The following is a 13,364-nucleotide window of genomic DNA, read 5'->3' on the forward strand; positions in this document are numbered from 1 at the left end:
TGTCCTGGATTTCCTAGATGATTTGGGTTAGGAGCTTTTTGCATTTTGTGTTTTCTTTGACTGTTATGTCAATGTTTTCTGTGGTATCTTCTGCACCTGAAATATTCTTTTCTATCTCTTGTATTCTGTTGGTGATGCTTGCATCTATGGTTTCTGACTTCTTTCCTAGGATTTCTATCTCCAGAGTTGTCTCTCTTTGTGATTTCTTAACTGTTTCTACTTCCATTTTTAGGTCCTGGATAGTTTTGTTCAGTTCCTTCACCTATTTTGTTGTGCTTTCCTGTAATTCTTTAAGGGACTTTTGTGTTTCCTATTTAAGGCCTTCTACTTGTTTACTTGTATTGTCCTGTAATTCTTTAAGGGATTTTTGTGTTTTCTCTTTAAGGGCTTGAACCTAATTACCTGTGTTCTCCTGTATTTCTTTAAGGGAGTTATTCATGCTCTTCTTAAATTCCTCTATCACCAACATGAGATATGATTTTAGATTCAAATCCTGCTTTTCTGGTGTTTTGGGATATCCAGGACTTGTTCTGGTGGGAGTACTAGGTTCTGATGAAGCAATGTAGTCTTGGTTTCTGTTGGTAAGATTCTTGCATTTGCCTTTTGCCATCTGTTGATCTCTGGTGTAAGATGTTCTTGATGTCTATGGCTGGAGCTTGTTCCTCCTGTGCGTTTGTAAGCCTGTGTCAGCACTTCTGGGAGATCAGTTCTCCTCAGGTAAGACCTGTGTGCTGTAGGCTGTGGATCAGTTGTCCCTCCTAAGTCCTGGGGTCAGAACAAACCCTGGAGACAGGCTCTCCACTTGCAGGAAGGGGCAGAGAGGGCTGTGGATCTGCAGTACCTCCTCCTAGGTGAAGAGGGAGGTAGAAAGGATCCTGTGCCAGCTGCCCTGTCACTTCTGAGTCCTGTGCCTCTTGGCTGGTTCCACCTTAGAAGGCCACCACAGAGAAAATGGAGATCTTACCTGAGTCTCTGGGTTGGAGCATTCCCTGAAGGCAAGCTCTCTGTTTGCAGGCAAGGGACAGAGAGGGCTGTGGATCTACAGATCCTCCTCCTTGGTGAAGAAGGAGGTAGAAAGGATCCTGTGCCTGCTGCCCTGCAGATTCTGAGGCCTGTGCCTCCTGGCTGGTCCTGCCTCCTCCTAGGTGGAGAGGGAGTTAGAAAGCATAATATTTAAATAGCTGATAAATCACATTAACTAATCTGCTAATTTTGGGGATTTGCCTAAATGTTTATTCTTTCTTTGGGGTAGAACAATTGAAGCAGACATATTTCAGATGATAGCCTGCCTTAAAATCTCAGTCTCTTCTTCAATATCTCTGATTGTAGAATGTCAATTTCATTTGAATATTTTCTTCCATAAATCCCTTCTGTCTCTGATGCCACAAGGATACAATCATTATCAGAGTGTTTATGGAAATCTCCATGGTGACAATGCATTCTCTGGTCTCCACAGTGACACATGCAAATATTTATAACCTCTCAAATTCATTTTGCTTGTTTATTTGAAATGTATACTGATTTGATTTGTCAGCATAACTCATGAGTAATAACATGGAGTCAAATAGTATAGCATTTTAAAAGAGTTATTCTATATTTTCAATTAGGTGAGTTCCAATGCCAAAGAGACCAGAGATGTCAGAGATCCTTAGAATTTGTGGGGTGCCTGGCATGAATTCTAGGAAACCAATCAGGTCCTCTGCAAGAGCAATAAAACTCCAGTCCCAGAAACATTTTTATATACAAATAATCTCCTTAATGTTTTAAGGAATTATTGTGAAGGAGTAGGTCATCAAAAGACCAGAAATCTATACTTTTTTTGGAAGCTTAACTAGGCTTTTCTGTCACTGAGACTTTGATTGCTAAAATCAGGATAGATGTATAAGAATAGGTGGTGGTTTACCTCAGTATATGAATGTGAATCAGCCAACAGATTTCTTGTCTTAATATTCTTAATACTATGGGAGAAAGGTAGTTCCTTCCAGATTACATATTTCACTTCTCTAGAATCTGGAGAGGAGACTTAAATACCAGAAACATCCCAGCTCATGGTAAAGATGGTATGCTTTATTTACTTACTAAATACAAAAGTTTTGATATGACAGAGTTAACCAACTATCAAGTTGTACTTTCTAGCTCACTGATTTCTTATATAACTCTTCTGGACTATTACTGAACATTCTCACCAAATAAGAGAATTTTGGGGGTAGTCAGGACAAGAGTGAGTTACACACTTAAAAGAATGCCTATGGTTTCTAAAGTGCACCACTGCAAGCTTGCAAATTATTCCAAGAACTATAAAGAAATGTACTTCTTCACCCTTTTATATTGCATGAGAATGAATATTAAAATATGCAATAGATACTTATTCACTCCATAACAGTGGAAAAACGAATTGCTGAAGTCATAAAGAATTACTCCAAACAACCCTTGCTTTATTTTTACATGAGTGGCTTACCATTTATTCAGGAGTGTAGAAGATAATAAATTGAACTTTTGAGAATAGCAGTACATTATTTTCTTCATTTCAGTTCTTAGTTTTCTTAGTTTTTATTCCTCGAACCAATGTCTTATTGAAGAAAAATAGTTGCTGTGATCCTTGTTTCTCCCCAGGGGCTGTTGGTCATTGGCCCATGAAGACAAAGGAAGCAGAATCAAAGAACAGGGGTCAGACAACCTGTGAGTACCACGGAAATGACAGTGTTCCAGGATCAGCTTCAGAGAGGCAGCTAAACTTTATTCAGGGTAAATCAAGGGATATATAGTTTCTGGGAAGGAGGTAGGGATTTCCAGGGTAAGTATCATGGACTAGAGTTTAGGGTATTGAAGGATATTTCATTTGCATGGAAAGGCAATCCAGGAATTCCTGGTGCTTTCTGGATAGGTTCTTATCAAGAAAATGGAAGCTGAACCTTAATCTCACCAAGGTTATGCAACACTCTGCAGAGAGAGGATAAAGGTCCAGACTCTCCAGATCGGGTAGAGAAGAGGGAGCCCCACTAAGAAAAAGGAGTCTGTTCTTCCTTCTGGTCCATATCCAAATCAGCAGTGGCCATAGAGCAGATCATCACACCCCACCCCATAGCTGTGCCTGCCTCCCAAAAGGCAAACTCTAACCTGATGTACACAGGTGAGACAACCATACCTCTCCAGCCCAATACCCCTGCCTTTGGGAACCCCAGCAAGCCTAGCAGCCAGGGGCACTCCTCTGCCCAGTTGGAGCTCCATCTACCTTCTGGTCTGCACTTGCACAAGCAGCTGTCATGAAGCAGTACACTATGCCCCACACAACAGCTTTACCTGCCTCTCAAGAGGACTGCTCAACAATCTTTCGTCTTTGACATCTCTCAATGTCAATAGGCTCAATTCACCACTAAAAAACCACAGGCCTAAACAGGATCCATCACTGTGCAATATAGAAGAAACACATTTCAGAAACAAAGATATACACTACCTTAGAGTAAAGGGTTAGAAAAAAATTTTCCAAGCAAACAGACCCAAGAAACAATCTGGAGTAGATATTCTTATATTTAATAGAAGAAACTTTCAGTCAAAAGTTATCAAAAGAGATGGGGAAGCACACTTTATACACATAAAAGGAAAAATCCACCAAGAGGACTTCTCAGTTCTGAACATCTATGCCCCAAATGCAAGGGCACACACATTGATCAAAGAAACTTTACTAAAGTTTTAACCACACATGGAACCCAATACAATAATTGTAGGGGACTTCAATACTTCACTCTTGCCAATGGACAGGTTATCAAAACAGAAAATAAACAGAGAAACAATGAAACTCATAAACATTATAAACCAAGTGGATTTATCAGAACCTTTCATCCAAAACCAAAAGAATATACCTTCTTCTCAGCACCTCAGAATCTTCTCTAAAATTGACCATATAATCAGCCTCAAAGCAAGTCTCAATAGATACAAGACGATTGAAATAACCCCTTGTATCCTATCAGATCAGACTTCAACAACAGCAGAAACAAGAGAAACCCCACATACTCATGGAAACTGAACAACTCTCCAGTCAATGATAACTTGGTTATGGAAGAAATAATGAAAGTAAAGACTTTCTAAAATTCAATGAAAATGAAGGCACAACACACCCAAACTTATGGGATACAATGAAAACAGGGCTAAGAGGAAAATTCATAGCACTGAGTGTCTTTATAAAGAAATTGGAGAGATCCCACACTAACAATTTAATAGCACACCTGGAAGCTCTAGAACAAAATGAAGCAAACAGACACAAGAGGAGTAGACTGAAGGAAATTCTCAAACTCAGGGCTGAAATCAGTCAAATAGAAACAAAGAGAACAATACAAACAATCAACAAAACCAAGAGCTGGTTCTTTGAGAAAATCAACATGATAAACAAATCCTTAGCTAAACTAATGAAAAGACACAGAGATGTTATCTAAATTAACAAAATAAGAAACGAAAAAGGAGACACAACAACTTAAACTGAGGAAATTCAAAAAATCATTAGGTCATACTTCAAAAGCCTATACTCCACAAAACTGGAAAATCCAAATGAAATGGATGATATTCTAGACAGATACTACATACCAAAGTTAAATCAAGAGCAGTAAACTAAGCAGTTTCATAAAACCTAAGAAAATAGAAGTAGTCATTAAAACTCTCCCAACCTACCAACTGAGCTATCTGAGCTCAGGAGCCTGATATAGCTGTCTCATGAGAGGCTCTGCTAGTGCCTGACTAATACACAAGTGGATGCTCACAGCTGTCCATTGGACTGAGCACAAAGTCCCCAACAGAGGAGCTAGAGAAAGAACCCAAGGAGCCTAAGGGGTTTGCAGCCCCATAGGAGGAACAACAATATGAACTAACCAGTACCCCCAGAGCTCCCAGAGTTTAAACCACCAACCAAAGAGTACATGGAGAGACCCATGGCTTCAGCCGCATATGTAGCAAAGGATGGCCTTGTGGGACATCAATGAGAGGAGAGGCCCTTAGTCTTGTGAAGACTTGATGCCCCAGTGTAGGGAAATGCCAGGACAGGGAAGCAGGAGTGGGTGGATTGGTAAACAGGGAGAGGGGGGATGAGATACAGGAGTTTTTAGAGGGGATAAAGTTTGCAATGTAGATAAATAAAGAAAACCTCTTATAAAAAGTCTCCCAACAAAAAAAAAAATGCCCAGAGCCAAATGGTTTTAGGGCAGAATTCTACCAAACTTTCAAAGAGCTAATACCTATACTCCTCAAACAATTCCACAAAATAAAACAAAAGGAATACTACCTAATTCATTTTATCACAGAATTATCATAGAAGGCCACACTTATCCTGATAACTAAACCACACAAAGACTCAACAAAGAAGGAGAACTTCGACCAATTTCACTTATGAACATCAATGTAAAAATATTCAATAAAATTATCGCAAACCAAATTCAGGAATTCATCAGAGACATCATTCACCATGATCACTTACACATCATTCCAGGGATGCAGGGATGGTTCAATATGTCAAAATCTATCAGTGAAACCCACCATAAAAACATCTGAAAGGAAAAAAAAAATCACATGATCATCTTGTTAGATGCCGAAAAAGCCTTTGACACAAACTAGATGCCGTTTATGTTAAAAGTCTTAGAGAGATTAGGGATTCAAGGCACATATATAAACATAATCAAAGCTATATACAGCAAGCCAATAGTCAACATCACATTAAATAGAGAAACTTGAAATAATCTCACTAAAATCAGGGACAAAACAAGGCTGCCCAATCTCTCCCTATCTATTCAATAGAGTACTTGAAGTTCTAGCTTGACCAATAAAACAACAAAAGGAGATCAAGGGGGCTACAATTTGGAAAGGAAGAAGTTAAGACATCACTATTCATGAATGTTATCATAGTATACAAAAGTGATCCTCAAAATTCTACCAGAGTACTCTTATAGCTGATAAATAACTTCAGCAAAGTGGCTGGATATAAAATTAATTCAAAGAAATCAGTAGCTTTCCTTTATACAAATGATAAATGGGCAGAGAAAGAAATTAAGGAAACAACACCATTCACAATAGCCAAAAACAATGTAAAATATCTAGGTATAACTCTAGCAAAGAAAGTAAAAGATCTGTATGATAAGAACTTCAAGACCCTGATGGAAGAAATGGAAGAAGATATCAAAAGATGGAAAGATCTCCCATGATCATGGATTGGGAAGATTAACATAGTGAAAAAAGCACTTAAATCTTCAGATTTGCATTAATGCCATCACCATCAAAATTCCGACCCAATTATTTACAGATCATAAAAAAAAATCTTCAACTTCATGTGGAAAAACAAAAAACTCAGGATAGCCAAAACAATCCTCAACAATAAAAGAACCTATAGAGAAATCACCATCCCATACCTCAAGCTGTACTATACAACAGTAGTGATAAAAACTGCATGGAATTGATACACAGACAGGTTGATAAATGGAATTGAATTGAAGACATAGAAATAAACCCACATGTAGCTGCTTATGTTACAAATGCTAATTGTTTCCCCAAAACTTTTTGCACAAGAGAGTCCACATGTAGCTTCTGGGAATTTGCCCCCAGTTGCTTCTGATAGGTATATAAAGATGCCAGCAGCCAATAGCTGGGGAGGACAAACAGAGGCGGGGCTTTAGGATTTCCCAGTCTTGGGACCAGGATGAAAGGAGAAGGAGATCTGCCATGCTTTAGCAGAGTACAGGGAGAGGAGAAGCAGAGGCTGGTAGGGTAGAGAAGCAAGAGGTATGCCCTAGGCCCTGGGTCCAGAGTGGCCAAGAATGAACATAGAAATTACTATGCAGAAAATAGAAATTAGGACTGACTGAGCTGGCTTAGTCAGATGGTGCCTCAATGTTGGAGATCCAGTAAGTGAGGTACAGTGAAAGACAAATGAAGGGCGCTCAAAAGAAAGTAAAAGATTTGGGCCATAAGAATGGGGCAAGGTAATGGTAAAATGTTTTTGTGTATGTGCTTAGAGTTACACTAAAATCTAGAGACGCGAAGATAATTCTTATAGATGCTTTTAGTCTTTGGACCCTGACTAGAAATAGTTAACACCTGAGACATGAGAGAATAGGTTTGAGAAAAGCAGTCCTACCGGACTATCAGGGATGGTTTTGTGTAAGGAAGGAAAATGAACTTAAGCTGCTTTACAGCTCTCCTAGGGAGAGGAGGAGGTGCAGAGACAACCTGCTTCCTCTCTGGCTCCTATTGGAGAAATGCTTAGTTCTGCTTCTGAGTCCCTTAGGTAGGATATCAGATTCCCTTTGGGACATCTGGTTCTCTCTCCTTTATGTCTATTGTCTGTCCTTGGTGCACCAATCTGTCCATGTCTGTCAGTTTATGTCTGTGTTTTTGTTTCATTGTTTGAATGTTGCTCCATGTTTTATGTTAAAAAAAAATGGTTAAAACTTTATCTGCTAGTTTTTCAGCCCTTGATTTAGTTTTAACTAGCTTTAAAGAAAGAAAGAAAGAAAGAAAGAAAGAAAGGAAGGAAGGAAGGAAGGAAGAAAGGAAAGGAAAGAAAAGAAAAAAAAAACAGTTTAAATTGGCCTTTGGAGCTCTGCACCTGTAGTGTTGAGTTCAGCATAGCTGGAGAAGCCCTGCCAGGAGCTGCTTGTCTGCACAAGCCACTTCTAAAGAGGCCAGCAACTTCTCAGCTTCTATAGTAAGGGAGCTGATGGTTGTTTCTCCTAGAAAAATCTCTGTGATTGTGATTGTTTGGTTCAGCAGGTGACAAGGTGCTCCTCTTTGAAATTACAGCTAGATAAAGTAAGAAAATTTTGTCTGATCCAAATAAGTAAATGTGTAGCTACTTCATTTTTATTTCTGACTGGTTTTAAAAGTATAAATATGTCCTGCATGCCTTGGCTATAGACTATTGGCTTATAAGTTTTTGGGCATGATTTAAATTTGTAGCTTTAGTAACAGAAAGTTGGCTTAAAAGTGGTAACTCTGGGTTGGAGTCATTCAGAACAACACATGGCATGAGCCAACCCAGGGAAACTGGTCTCTAAAGATACCTCTAAATTGGGTAATATTTTATGTGATTCTTATCCTAGAAACCAGACTTATAAAAGACTAGATTTAGGGCAGTGCTTATTTGGTGAGGTATTGGAGGCTGCATCATCGTGCGTTCATGTGCAGGAACTGGTAGCCAAACTTTGGAGCATGGAGTTGATTCATTTGGTGTTTTTGGAGAGACTGGATTGTTGGAGGTTGAGTTTCGCTTTTGGAAGTTGTGGTTGTACTCTGGTGTTGTAAGGGAAACTTGAAGATAGTGGTTAAACTGCCAGTGTTCCATTGGTGGCAGTTTGCAGTTCGGATCACAGGCTCAGGTTCGGATCACATAACTCACATTTGTAATTAAGAAAAAAACTAAGTAGGTGAAGGTTGCTGCAGTGTTTATGATGGTTTGATGAGGCTATGGAACTTGTTGCAGCCTGGCTTGCCTACTCCAGCTGCCAATTCTAGGAAAAGCATATAGAATTATTATGGATTTGGAGGTTTGTTTTTATACCACTCCTTTGCATGCTGATGATTGTAAAAGTGTTTTAGTGAGCTTGATTGTAATTTTAAAGGACCCATGAAGCAATATCATTGGAAAATTTTGCCTCAAGGAATGGCTAATAGCCCTATATTATGTAAAAAATTGTTGCTGCTTCAATACAAAAAGTTAGAGCTTTGAATCTTTCAGTGTACATTATTCATTATATGATACTTTATTAGCGGATTCCTCTGAAGGAGTTTTACTACAAATCTTTTCTCTCTTATACAACGAGCTTTAAAATTTTGGGGAGTAGTTGCTGCTCCAGATAAGATTCAAAGGCAATATCTTTTTCAAAATTTGGGACATCAGATACATCCTAAACAAATTGTGACATAGAAAATTCAAATAAGAAAAGATAATTTACTTACTTTAAATGATTTTCAAGCTGTTAGGAGACATTAGTTGGCTAAAACCTCATCTTAAACTCACCACAGGAGGACTTAAGCCTCTGTTACTCTTGAGGAGCATGCAAATCCTAATTCCCCCCAACCATTAACTGATGAGGGATGAATAGCTTTGCAGAAAGTAAAGGAAGCTATTAGTCAACAACAGATACATTATATAGACTAAGATCAATTGTTGGCTGTTTGGTTCTTGCTACCTCTCATTCACCCACATCAGTTCTTTGACAAAAGGGACCATTAATGTGGATTTATCTTTCTTCATCTCCAAGTAAAGTTCTGACACCAGATTATAAAGCTGTTGCTATGTTAATACAGAATTGTAGGATAGAATCAAGAAAGTATTTTGGGAACGAACCTGGTGAAATATTTATTCCTTATTCCAAACAGCAATTAAATTGGTTATTGCAGAATACTGATATTTGGCCTACTGATAATTGGCCTATTGCATGTGCAAACTTTTCAGGCAAAATTGATAATCATTAGCCAAAAGATAATTTGCTTCTATGCATGCTTTTGTATTTCCTGTAAATTAAGCATGTAGCCAATAGAGAATGTGCTTACTGTATTTATAGATGGTTCATCTAATGGAAAGGCAGCATATATAATTGGATCACATGCTTATTCTCTTGAGTTTCCTCCTGGTTGAGCACAGATTATTGAACTTCATGCTGTAGCCACTGTTTTTGAAATGTTCAAAAATCAAGCTCTCAATTTGTATACTGAAAACAAATATATAGCTATGGATTGCAATTGCTTGAAACTTTTTCAGATGCTGAAAATTCTCAAATTTTGCAGTTTATGCAAAGACAACTCAATTTAAGAGAACATACTGGTCCTTACTTTATAGGACATTTAAGAGTTCACACTGGATTGTCTGGACCCCTTAGTGAGGGCAATGCCACAGCAGATTTGTATTCCAGGCAGATTATCGGCCTTACACAGGAACAATTAGCTAAACAATCTCATTCTTTACACCATCAAAATAGTGATAGCTTAAGACAATAATTTGGCATTTCTAGAGAATGTGAAAGTCGAATTGTAAAGACTTTTCACTGATGTCTTCAATTTCTTTCTGTACCTAATGGTAATAATCCTTGAGGACTTATACCTAATCAATTATGGCAAATGGATGTTGCTCATATTTTCTAATTTTGGAAAATTAAAATATGTACATGAGACTTTTAACACCTTTTCAGGCTTTCTAGTTACAACTGCCTTAACAGGAGAAGCAACTAAAAATGTAATTAGTCATTGCCTACTTTGTTTTTCTATGTTTAGTGTTCCCAATCAGATTAAAACAGAAAATGGAACTGGCTATTACAGTCAAGCATTTGAGATGTTTTGTCAACAATTTAACATTGCCCATATTACTGGGATTCCTTATAATCCTCAAGGATAAAGTATTGAGAAACAGGTATTGTGGAACTTAAAACAATATCTTCATAAAATAAAAAAGGGGGAGTTATACCCCTGTACACCATAAATTTATCTAAATCATGTTCTTTTTATTTTAAAATTTAAAAAAATTTGGAAGCCAAGGAACTCTCTGACAAGTGTCTATGGCACTCTACAACTAGGCATACTTATGCCTAGGTGAAATGGAAGTATCCACTTACTGGCACATGGCATGGTCCCAATTAGGTATTAATATGGGGAAGAGGGCATATTTGTATTTTTTTTCTGCAGAATGCTCCAGGAACATGCTAGCTGCCAGAGTGTTTGAGACATGCTGATGATGGGACAAAGAATGATGCTGACCCAAAAGCTTGCTGAGTGCCCTCACAATGGTGATAGGGAAGCTATATTGGACATGCATTTCTGACCCACCTTTGCTTGCCTACATCCCAGATTGGACAAGCTGTCTTGCTTCAAGCTTTTAGAATGTAGGACAGAGAACCTGGAGACTGTGGAAACTGCTTTCAAAAAAATTAATCAAAAAGAGAAGTTATAATGACTCTTCTCTTTCCTTTAATGTAATCAGTTATTCTGAGTCAATCATGGACTGGTCTAGAAGTCAATCCAATATTGAAAAAAAGGAAATGACAGTCTTCATTTGGAAGCCTAGTTCTAGACATTTTCTGAGACATATTTGGAAGTTAGTTGCAGTTCTTTATGAAGTTAAATTTGCAGTAGATATAATTGGACAGGATCTGGACTTCTAAACAAGTGTAAGTCCATGTGTTAAAGCTTCTAATCATTTATTAATTGTTCAGGTTAAAATTACTTTTGTTTTTTCTACAATATTTAATGTAAGTTGTATTGATTGTACACATTCTAATTGTGTCAGTGTACAGAAAACTGGCATGTCTGTTATGGTGGTCTATCAACCAGCTTTTGTTTTATTGCCTGTGAGAATTAGAGGACCTTAGTATTCTGAAAAAAACTTGCAAATGCTGAAAGAAGTAAGTCAGACTTTAAGCAGAAGCAAGAGTGCAATGGGCTTGACTATTGCTGTTATAGCAGATTTTATTACATTAATAGCTAGCACCATAGCTTCTGTAATTGTTTTGACATTAATTAAGACAGCTACTTCTGCTAATCATTTAGCAAAAAAAAAAATGATACTAATGTCCTGAGTATTCAAAAGAATTTAGATAAGCATTAGGAACAATGGGTTGATGCTCTTTATTTTTACTATTAAAATTATTATGAGGAGGTTCAGAATTTAAGAGTAAAAAGCCATCTTGAGTGTCATGCTAAATACTAATGGATTTGTATTACTTCTAAAATTTACAATAATAGTCACTACAATTGGGAAAATGTTCAAAGATACTTGCATTGTATTTGGCATAATTCTAACACCTCTCTGGATGTTTTAACTTTGCACACTGAGATTATGAATTTAAAGAATGCTGCTCTGCTGAGCTTTGATGGTGCAGATACTGCTGATAACATTATTCATGGCCTGAGGTCAATATTTCCATCTTGGTCAAGCTTCAAGAATGGCATATATAGTTTAATCATGCTAGCCTTTTCTGTCCTGGGAATACTTTTATTCCTGCCCATTGTGATAAAACTTGCCTTTAATAACATCAACATGTTGGCGGTCAAAATACATGGCTTGAAACTAAAAATGAACCCCCCAGACAGAGTTATTAATTTGACAGGATGGCAGTCAATGATGCATAAGTTCTGCACACAGAGCCTTACCAATCTAAGACAGAAGTGCATTGCTTTTGATAATGCATGAAGGCGGAGTTGTGGAAAGCTTTTGAGGCCACTTGGCAGGAATCTGACACTGGGCCAGGACAAGGAATTAGGCTTCAGGCAGGAATTTGACTTTGGGCCATGATAAGGAAGTAAGCTCAGGCAGGAATCTAATTTTAGTCTAGAACAAGGAAGTAAGTTCAGGGAGGAATCTAATTTTAGGCTAGAACAAAGAATCAGACTTCAGGCAAGAATCTGATTTTGGGATAGGACAGAGAAGTTAGGACTAGATATCTTGGTCATCCTGATAAGCCCTTAGAAGCAGTGATCACAGGAGTGATCACGGGACTTTGTTTATTCCCTTGCTTGCTCCTTGACTATTTGTGCTTATTATATTGCTTGTACCTTAACCTAGAACTGATGATATTACTTGTATGTAATTAAAATAGTATAAAAGCAGATTGAGAAAAAATAAACCCAACTCAGCCCTAGAGCTGGCTGATATCATGCCAATAAAAAAAAATATTGGTAGGAGGTAAATTCTAGCAGAATAGATGCTAAGCAATCTCCCAGGTATTGTGCTGCTTAAAATATAAAGAATGTATATGTGTCTTGCATTTGGGAACATAAACCATTGAGGTGAGAAGCAACCCTGAGCCAGAATTTATTACTAAAATTAATATAACTCCCACACACCTATGGACACTTGATTTTCAACTAAGATGTGAAAACTATACAGCGGAAAAAGGAAAGCATCTTCAACAAATGGTGCTGGTCTAACTGGATGTTTGCATACAGAAGAATAAAGATAGATCCATATTTATCACTCTGCACAAAACACTAGTCCAAGTGGATGAAAGACCTCAACATAAAACCAGATACACTAAACCTAATAGAAGAGAAAGTGAAAAAGAATCTTGAACACATTAGTATAGGAGACAATTTCCTGTACAGAACACCAGTCGCTCAGGCTCTAAGATTAACAATTAATGAATGGGACCCCTAAAACTGAAAAGCTTCTGTAATGCAAAGAACACTCTTAACATGACAAAATGACAGCCTACAGATTGGGAAAATATCTTCACTAACCCTATATCTGACAGAAGGCTAATATCTAAAGTATATAAAGAACTCAATAATTTAAATTCCAACAAACAAAATAACCCACTTAAATATTGGGTGCAGCCATGTTCATAGCAGCCTTATTTATAATAGCCAGAACCTGGAAACAACCCAGATGTCCCTCAACA

The sequence above is a fragment of the Mastomys coucha genome, unplaced genomic scaffold, assembly GCF_008632895.1.
Source record: "Mastomys coucha isolate ucsf_1 unplaced genomic scaffold, UCSF_Mcou_1 pScaffold8, whole genome shotgun sequence".
NCBI lineage: Eukaryota > Metazoa > Chordata > Mammalia > Rodentia > Muridae > Mastomys > Mastomys coucha.